At 37.4% G+C, this 9,827-nt stretch overlaps 2 long non-coding RNA genes across 2 annotated transcripts; one reads left to right on the top strand and one right to left on the bottom strand.

Moving 5' to 3' along the window:
* The first annotated feature begins 2,009 nt into the window (after positions 1 to 2,009).
* Positions 2,010 to 6,928, top strand: LOC129249896 (uncharacterized). Its single transcript, XR_008582740.1, has 3 exons — positions 2,010 to 2,201; positions 2,289 to 2,504; positions 6,826 to 6,928. It is a non-coding gene; the product is annotated as an uncharacterized LOC129249896 (long non-coding RNA).
* Positions 6,929 to 7,000: 72 nt separating this feature from the next.
* On the bottom strand, positions 7,001 to 7,674 carry LOC129249895 (uncharacterized). The gene is made up of 3 exons (XR_008582739.1): positions 7,474 to 7,674; positions 7,265 to 7,415; positions 7,001 to 7,209 (listed from the first exon to the last, which is right to left on the bottom strand). It is a non-coding gene; the product is annotated as an uncharacterized LOC129249895 (long non-coding RNA).
* Between the last annotated feature and the right edge of the window lie 2,153 nt (positions 7,675 to 9,827).

Below are 9,827 nucleotides of genomic sequence, written 5' to 3' on the forward strand. Positions count from 1 at the left end.
TATATCTAGTATGCTCTAAAGGCAAGGCAACTAATCATAATAACTGCTGACAACTTAACTTCTCATTGTCTCATTTACTCCTCATTTTCGTTAAAATCGTTAAAATTAATGAACACTGATGACAAAAACTCCAAATTTTCGTTAAAATCGTTAAAAAGTAAAGACCGATGACAAAAACTCCTCATTTTCGTTATCATTAAATGTTTTATTTAGAAATTATAAAATTTATATATTTTTTAGCCAAGCATTTACTCATTCGGCTATGGTGACCATACAACAAACACAGCCAAATTTCACACTAGAACTTTTTTCAGAGCAGCCACATTATAAGCATACAAAGCCTTGTCGTTTAAAGTACAGTAGATATATTTTTCACTTATATGAAATTGCTATTGGTAAAAGAGAGATAGAATTCACACCAAACAGGAGAAGAGAATATTAAATGTGTTATCATCGGATTCCAACGCAGTAGTAAGAATTTAATGTGGTTCCTCCACGGTCGCTCCGATGATATTTTTATAGAAAAGAAAAAAACGTTAGTGTCTATTTGCTATCATTTTTTATTGAAATTTTTATATAAGTGTGTATGTATGTATTAATATGATGCAATATATAATGACACGGAATATGTATGTATTAATATGTCACAATAAACATATATAATGACACGACATTACTCTTACCTGCCTTTGGCTGACACATCCTGATCCTTGATGTGCTAATTTTGCAGTGAAATTAAATTTTAAAGTTAAGATGAAAGTAACCTCGCCGAACAGCGTTTATTGAATGAGGGCCCCATGTAAATGAACAATTACTTCCCTTCCGTATCGTAGTATCGTAGATTTTGTCACAGGATTTTTGAAAATTCCTCTTAAGATTGCTCTCTCACCACACAGTGTTGCTAAACAGTAGATTTCGAAATCATTTACAAAATAAACTTGGAAAAATTTTAATTTTTGATAAAATAACTTACAAACAATGTTGAATAATGTTAATTATATTATAGATAAATGAACTATTTGCATTTGTTGGTTTTTGGCTTTGGTTTATTAAACAATGAAAAATTGTAACTGATAACACGGATGTGTGAAAAAGTGTGTAAGCAAACATATCAATAGCAACATTGTGTAGATGTAAACCTAACACATACACACACAAACCGATGTATTGTGTAAATATGTAACTAAAAGAACGAAGTTGTTATCTACGGGATGAGTTTTGCTCAATGCAATGTGCTTTCTAGGGGTTGCGGTAAGGGACTACGTACGTCGGTGACTGTTTCCAGCATTAACGTTGCGGAGACTGGAACCGGTGGTTTGCAACAGTCGGAACGGTAGACGTATTTAACATTAGGGGGGCTAAACATTTATTAGAATTTAGGGTGTGGCCTAAAAAAATGAAATATTTTATTTCTCCATTACAAAATGTTGTATATGCCATTCTGTTAATGCGCATGTATTAGAGACCAATAAAATACTTGTAAATGTGTTGAAATTTTTTTCGAAAGTGCTCAGCACTGTTTTGTAGGGATGTTCTCTAAACTCACCAGTAAACCACCTACATACATACATACTTAATTGGCGCTTACACCCTTTTTGGGTGTTTGGCCGAGCTCTTCCTCCTATTAGTGGCATGCGTCTTGATATTGAAGAGCATTTTATTGCAATCTAAGCATAAATGTCAATTTTGTGTAGATTTTGGTGCGATAGTCTCGTGATTTTTGTGCGGTTGTGAAAATTGCTGCTGTTAAAATAAATAAATAATTTATAATTAAAAAGGTAAGTAAAAAAAATATTTATGGTACTACAAGGTTTTTCTATCATCAAGAAGACATTTTGTGCGATTTAGAATGTTTTTGGGGCTCCGCTGTGCGCTTGACTGCTTATGAACATACCTATGTGTACAATTTCAAGAGTGGTGAAATATTTGCGAACGTGCACATCAAGGTGGATTTATTAAGCTGATGGCAACCACCCAGCTAAATTATTCGCCGTAGATATGAACAACGTCAAAATGTCGTTTTCTTTGCATGTGTGTGCTTATATTCATGTGTTTGCAAATACTTCTACGTATTAATAGTTTATCTATTTTTATTACACAAATGACCTGTCTGGTTCAATTTAATATTTGGTGATGTAAAATTAAAATTTAAGATTATGCACGTTCGCTGAGCTATTGGTGCAAATGGAACATTTATTCGTGTATGTTAATTTATGGACCCGCGGTTGTCCTTTTATTTAATTCATTTAAAATGCTAGGATAATTTATTGTAGCTGTATCATTGCTAGACCGTGGGGAATCATACAAAACACTAATTCGACTCACTTATTATGGAAAAGACGTACAAACACTTAATAATGCAGGCCCACAAGAGTTGGCCACATGCACTGATGAGCTGGAAGCTGATATTATAAACCAGGAAATTGTGTCTGCCAGTGTATACATAACCTCTTTTGTTGCACGGACTGAAATTGAATGCTTATTCAGATATCGAGTATGAGCAGGTGTGCATAATAATAATTCGAATAATAGGCATAAATAATCATTCGTTTTTTATAAGGTTGTCAAAAAAGTCTTGCGGTATTTCCGCAAGCTTGTCTTTGCAAGCGCGTAGTTCTAGTTGTATTCGTCGCATCGGTTCACGCTAGAGCTTTTTGGAAAGCTCTTTTCACGTGCTAACACGTGTTTGATTAATTGTTGTTTGCTTTTAGTCGTTCTTGAGTTATAGCGTCGCAAACATGGAGCAAAATAAAGAGAAAATACGGCATATTTTACAGTACTACTACGATAAAGGCAAAAATGCATCTCATGCTGCCAATAAAATTTGTGCAGTTTATGTACCCGATACAGTTTCCATTTCCACCGCACAACGATGGTTTCAACGTTTTCGTTCAGGTGCAAAGGTGATCGAATATGCGCCACGGTCCGGAAGGCTTGTCGTCAAAAATTGCGATAAAATCGCTGAATTGATCGAAAGAGACCGGCATAGTAGCAGCCGTAGCATCGGCCAAGAGCTGGGCATGAGTCATCAAACCGTTATAAACCATTTGAAGAAGCTTGGATTCAAAAAGAAGCTCGATGGGTGCCACACGACTTGACGCAAAAAAACATTTTTGCCCGTATGGATGCATAAACGGGTCGATTTTGTTGCGATTCAGAAGCGATTCGCATGCATCCATACGGGCAAAAATGTTTTTTTGCGTCAAGTCGTGTGGCACCCATACATCGAGCTTCTTTTTGAATCCAGGCTTCTTCAAATGGTTTATAACGGTTTGATGACTCATGCCCAGCTCTTGGCCGATGCTACGGCTGCTACTATGCCGGTCTCTTTCGATCAATTCAGCGATTTTATCGCAATTTTTTACGACAAGCCTTCCGGACCGTGGCGCATATTCGATCACCTTTGCACCTGAACGAAAACGTTGAAACCATCGTTGTGCGGTGGAAATGGAAACTGTATCGGGTCCATAAACTGCACAAATTTTATTGGCAGCATGAGATGCATTTTTGCCTTTATCGTAGTAGTACTGTAAAATATGCCGTATTTTCTCTTTATTTTGCTCCATGTTTGCGACGCTATAACTCAAGAACGACTAAAAGCAAACAACAATTAATCAAACACGTGTTAGCACGTGAAAAGAGCTTTCCAAAAAGCTCTAGCGTGAACCGATGCGACGAATACAACTAGAACTACGCGCTTGCAAAGACAAGCTTGCGGAAATACCGCAAGACTTTTTTGACAACCTTATAAAAAACGAATGATTATTTATGCCTATTATTCGAATTATTATTATGCACACCTGCTCATACTCGATATCTGAATAAGCATTCAATTTCAGTCCGTGCAACAAAAGAGGTTATGTATACACTGGCAGACACAATTTCCTGGTTTATAATATCAGCTTCCAGCTCATCAGTGCATGTGGCCAACTCTTGTGGGCCTGCATTATTAAGTGTTTGTACGTCTTTTCCATAATAAGTGAGTCGAATTAGTGTTTTGTATGATTCCCCACGGTCTAGCAATGATACAGCTACAATAAATTATCCTAGCATTTTAAATGAATTAAATAAAAGGACAACCGCGGGTCCATAAATTAACATACACGAATAAATGTTCCATTTGCACCAATAGCTCAGCGAACGTGCATAATCTTAAATTTTAATTTTACATCACCAAATATTAAATTGAACCAGACAGGTCATTTGTGTAATAAAAATAGATAAACTATTAATACGTAGAAGTATTTGCAAACACATGAATTTAAGCACACACATGCAAAGAAAACGACATTTTGACGTTGTTCATATCTACGGCGAATAATTTAGCTGGGTGGTTGCCATCAGCTTAATAAATCCACCTTGATGTGCACGTTCGCAAATATTTCACCACTCTTGAAATTGTACACATAGGTATGTTCATAAGCAGTCAAGCGCACAGCGGAGCCCCAAAAACATTCTAAATCGCACAAAATGTCTTCTTGATGATAGAAAAACCTTGTAGTACCATAAATATTTTTTTTACTTACCTTTTTAATTATAAATTATTTATTTATTTTAACAGCAGCAATTTTCACAACCGCACAAAAATCACGAGACTATCGCACCAAAATCTACACAAAATTGACATTTATGCTTAGATTGCAATAAAATGCTCTTCAATATCAAGACGCATGCCACTAATAGGAGGAAGAGCTCGGCCAAACACCCAAAAAGGGTGTAAGCGCCAATTAAGTATGTATGTATGTAGGTGGTTTACTGGTGAGTTTAGAGAACATCCCTACAAAACAGTGCTGAGCACTTTCGAAAAAAATTTCAACACATTTACAAGTATTTTATTGGTCTCTAATACATGCGCATTAACAGAATGGCATATACAACATTTTGTAATGGAGAAATAAAATATTTCATTTTTTTAGGCCACACCCTAAATTCTAATAAATGTTTAGCCACCCTAATGTTAAATACGTCTACCGTTCCGACTGTTGCAAACCACCGGTTCCAGTCTCCGCAACGTTAATGCTGGAAACAGTCACCGACGTACGTAGTCCCTTACCGCAACCACTAGAAAGCACATTGCATTGAGCAAAACTCATCCCGTAGATAACAACTTCGTTCTTTTAGTTACATCGGTTTGTGTGTGTATGTGTTAGGTTTGCATCTACACAATGTTGCTATTGATATGTTTGCTTACACACTTTTTCACACATCCGTGTTATCAGTTACAATTTTTCATTGTTTAATAAACCAAAGCCAAAAACCAACAAATGCAAATAGTTCATTTATCTATAATATAATTAACATTATTCAACATTGTTTGTAAGTTATTTTATCAAAAATTAAAATTTTTCCAAGTTTATTTTGTAAATGATTTCGAAATCTACTGTTTAGCAACACTGTGTGGTGAGAGAGCAATCTTGAGAGGAATTTTCAAAAATCCTGTGACAAAATCTACGATACTACGATACGGAAGGGAAGTAATTGTTCATTTACATGGGGCCCTCATTCAATAAACGCTGTTCGGCGAGGTTACTTTCATCTTAACTTTAAAATTTAATTTCACTGCAAAATTAGCACATCAAGGATCAGGATGTGTCAGCCAAAGGCAGGTAAGAGTAATGTCGTGTCATTATATATGTTTATTGTGACATATTAATACATACATATTCCGTGTCATTATATATTGCATCATATTAATACATACATACACACTTATATAAAAATTTCAATAAAAAATGGTAGCAAATAGACACTAACGTTTTTTTCTTTTCTATAAAAATATCATCGGAGCGACCGTGGAGGAACCACATTAAATTCTTACTACTGCGTTGGAATCCGATGATAACACATTTAATATTCTTTTCTCCTGTTTGGTGTGAATTCTATCTCTCTTTTACCAATAGCAATTTCATATAAGTGAAAAATAATATATATCTACTGTACTTTAAACGACAAGGCTTTGTATGCTTATAATGTGGCTGCTCTGAAAAAAGTTCTAGTGTGAAATTTGGCTGTGTTTGTTGTATGGTCACCATAGCCGATTGAGTAAATGCTTGGCTAAAAAATATATAAATTTTATAATTTCTAAATAAAACATTTAATGATAACGAAAATGAGGAGTTTTTGTCTGGGCAACAAAATCGACCCGTTTTTGAAGCGGATGGTGACTGGCGATGAAAAGTGGGTCACTTACGATAACGTGAAGCGCAAACGGTCGTGATCGAAAAGCGGTGAAGCTGCCCAGACGGTGGCCAAGCCTGGATTGACGGCCAGGAAGGTTCTTCTGTGTGTTTGGTTGGATTGGCAGGGAATCATCCACTATGAGCTGCTCCCCTATGGCCAAACGCTCAATTCGGACTTGAACTGCCAACAACTGCACCGCTTGAATGCAGCACTCATGCAGAAGAGGCCATCTTTGATCAACATAGGCCGAATTGTCTTCCATCAGGACAACGCCAGGCCACACACATCTTTGGTGACGCGCCAGAAGCTCCGGGAGCTCGGATGGGAGGTTCTTTTGCATCCACCGTATAGTCCGGATCTCGCACCAAGTGATTACCACCTATTTCTGTCCATGGCGAACGAGCTTGGTAGTCGGAAGTTGTCCACAAGAGAGTCCTGTGAAAATTGGCTCTCCGAGTTTTTTGACAATAGGGAAGCGAGCTTCTATAAGAGGGGCATTATGAAGTTGGCATCTCGTTGGGAACTCGTCATCGAACAAAACGGCGCATATTTGACTTAAATCGCATTATTATAACCAATTTTATGAACAATTGAAAATTCAATACAAATACCGCAAGAATTTTTTGACAACCTTATATATCATAGGTGCTCACAGATTTAGAGGACGTCATACAGACCTACAATACATACATATATCGATACCGCACAGTGCACAGCAGAGGATTAAATCCAAATAGATTAAATAAAATTAAATAATTTATTTTTCAATCAATTTTGCAAAGTTTAAGAACTTATGTTCTAAATACAGATTATAAAAATTATGTGGGAAATGTGACGACTTTTTATATTGTGACAATTACTAGTGTGGTTTTTCAACTAACTTTTCTTCAGGTGGTAAATTAGCTAAACTTTTCTGTTCTGGTTTTTCTGCTAGAAGTATGGAAAACAATCGTTGCTTTTGGTTTTAGTTTTGACGAGCGATTCTAATGCCCACTGATATTGTATGGAGTTCTCCTAGCCGCCGCAGTGCTTGGGAAGAAATATTATTTAAATCCAAGTATGAGTAAGTATTCTCTTTGCTTACCTGCATTCACATCACCGCATCGCAAGTGCTGGCATCTTCAAAGCAATTTGCTCAGACACACAAATTAATAAACCGACCTTGGAAAATACTAAGCAATTTAATTTCTCAAGCAGAGAGCCCTGGAAACTAACAGCTGACTTTGACGTGATGCCTAAACCACAGAACAAATATATGTACCTATGCTTTTAGTTATATGTGGTCTCCATCACCTGTAATAAATTCGCCTTGATACACATGTTTGTACAGAGCAATTTTTGTAGCATTTTTATTCTTTTTCGACACCATTACCGAAGAAGCGTATCGTTATGCATTGCAGAATTGTTCTTCATTCTGCATGAACATACATACACAGTATGTTCAAGAAATAACAGAACTTTTTATTTAAATCATGGAACACGTAGAGCTATCTATTAAATTTTGATCACATTGAAAAGGTACAAGCGTCAGCTTTTAACCGCAGCCAACTTAATGTAAATCGTTTGACAGGTTAAAAAGTTATGCCGCTCCCCTTCCCGTCAAGTGATACTTGACGGTTGGCGTCGCTGAACAACACAGCGCAAATTTTCAAGAATTAGCAATAGGCCGCTCCCCCTCCCGCGAAATCATGCCTAACGGTTGTCCCGCGGTGGGAGGGAAACGGAGCTGGGGTGGGTTTTGAGTGGGTGAGTCGAAAGGCAAGTCCCTCACTTTTCGGCTTTCAATGCTTTGTGCCTATCTATTAAATTTTGATCACATTGAAAAGGTACAAGCGTCAGCTTTTAACCGCAGCCAACTTAATGTAAATCGTTTGACAGGTTAAAAAGTTATGCGCCTTTTATTGATAGTATGTTTCGTGCTTGTGTCGTAAAAAAAAAAATAGAGCAAAGAGCAAATATTAAATTCTGTGTTTAACTTGGAAAAACATTTAGTGAGACGTACGAATAGATGCAAAAAGTTTATGGTGATGATTTTTTAGCTCGTTCAAATGTATATAATTGGTTTAAACGATTTAAAAATGGTCGTAAAGATTTGAATGATGAGGAAAGACCTGGTCGTCCAGAAGCAAGTAATCGTGCTGAATTGGTGGAAAAAGTCCGCGAAATCATTGCTGTTGACGGAAATTTCACTGTAAAAATGTTGACTGAAGAATTAAATTCATGTACTGGTACTATTTGGAAAATTTTAACTGACGATTTGGGTAAAAGAAAGGTTTATGCACGCTTTGGTCCACACCAATTAAATGAAGATGAAAAAATCGCTCCTATAGAGCATTGTAAAGACATCATTTCAACAGCTGAAAACGATCCAAATTTTCTTGATTCGATCATAACTGGTGACGAAACATGGTGCTTCAAATATGACCCTGAAACTAAGCGTCAATCTGCAGAATCGAAGACGAAAGGGGAGCCAAAAGCAAAGGAATCGCGTTTTCAGAAGTCAAGAATCAAAAAAAATGTTGATCACGTTCTTCGATTCCAAGGGTATTGTACACAAGGAATTTGTTGCAGAAGGTCAAACTATTAATGGAGAATACTATTTACAAGTTTTGCATCGTTTGTGGTCAAGAATTGTTCGTGTAAGACCTGAATATCCGGAGGGGAAACAGCTGTTTTTATTGCATGATAATGCACCACCTCACAAAACCAAAAATGTTCGTGAATTTTTGATGCAAAAACATATTTGTGTCATCGACCACCCTCCGTATTCTCCTGATCTATCACCATGCGACTATTTTCTGTTCCCTAAATTGAAAACTGTTTAATGGCAACGCTAGACGTAAAGAATGCCTTCAATACCGCGAACTGGGACCAGATCCTGATGGCGCTTGATTGCTTCCAGATTCCAATGTATATACGAAAGATTATCCTCAGTTATTTCACTGACAGAACCCTTCGCTATAATACCGATGCGTGTGTTAGGGAATATAAAATAACTGGCGGAGTTCCAGAAGGCTCAGTCCTAGGCCCCTTGCTGTGGAATATTATGTATGACGGAGTCTTACGTCTCAGTTTACCCCCAGGGTCCAAAATTATAGGGTTTGCTGACGATATCGCTGTTGTGGTCGTAGCTAAAGTACTACACCAAGCCGAAGCAACCTGCAACCAGGCTGTAGGAATGGTAAAAGAATGGCTGCGCAAGAACGGTCTAACTCTTGCGGATCATAAGACGGAAGCAGTGCTCATTAGCAGCAGGAAGAAGGTGGAGTCGGCAAATATAATGGTGGGCGAAAATACCATAGGATCGAAACCGTTCATTAAATACCTGGGCGTATTAATCGACTCGTAGGCTGAACTTCAGGGATCACCTATCATACGCAAGCAGAAAAGCGGCAGAGGCAGTAACAGCACTGACGCGCATAATGATGAACACTAGAGGCCCTGGGCAAAACAGTAGGAGACTACTTAATACCGTGGTCTCATCGATTTTGCTGTATGCAGCTCTAGCATGGACGGAAGCAACTAATTGCAGCTCATATGTGAGTTGTATAAAATCAGTGTATCGACTGAGTGCCCCCAGAGAGTGCTGCGCGTTTCGAACGGTATCAGAAGACGCCATTATGGTTATTGCAGGACTACTCCCAATA

The sequence above is a fragment of the Anastrepha obliqua genome, chromosome 6 (assembly GCF_027943255.1).
Source record: "Anastrepha obliqua isolate idAnaObli1 chromosome 6, idAnaObli1_1.0, whole genome shotgun sequence".
Classification (NCBI taxonomy): Eukaryota; Metazoa; Arthropoda; class Insecta; order Diptera; family Tephritidae; genus Anastrepha; species Anastrepha obliqua.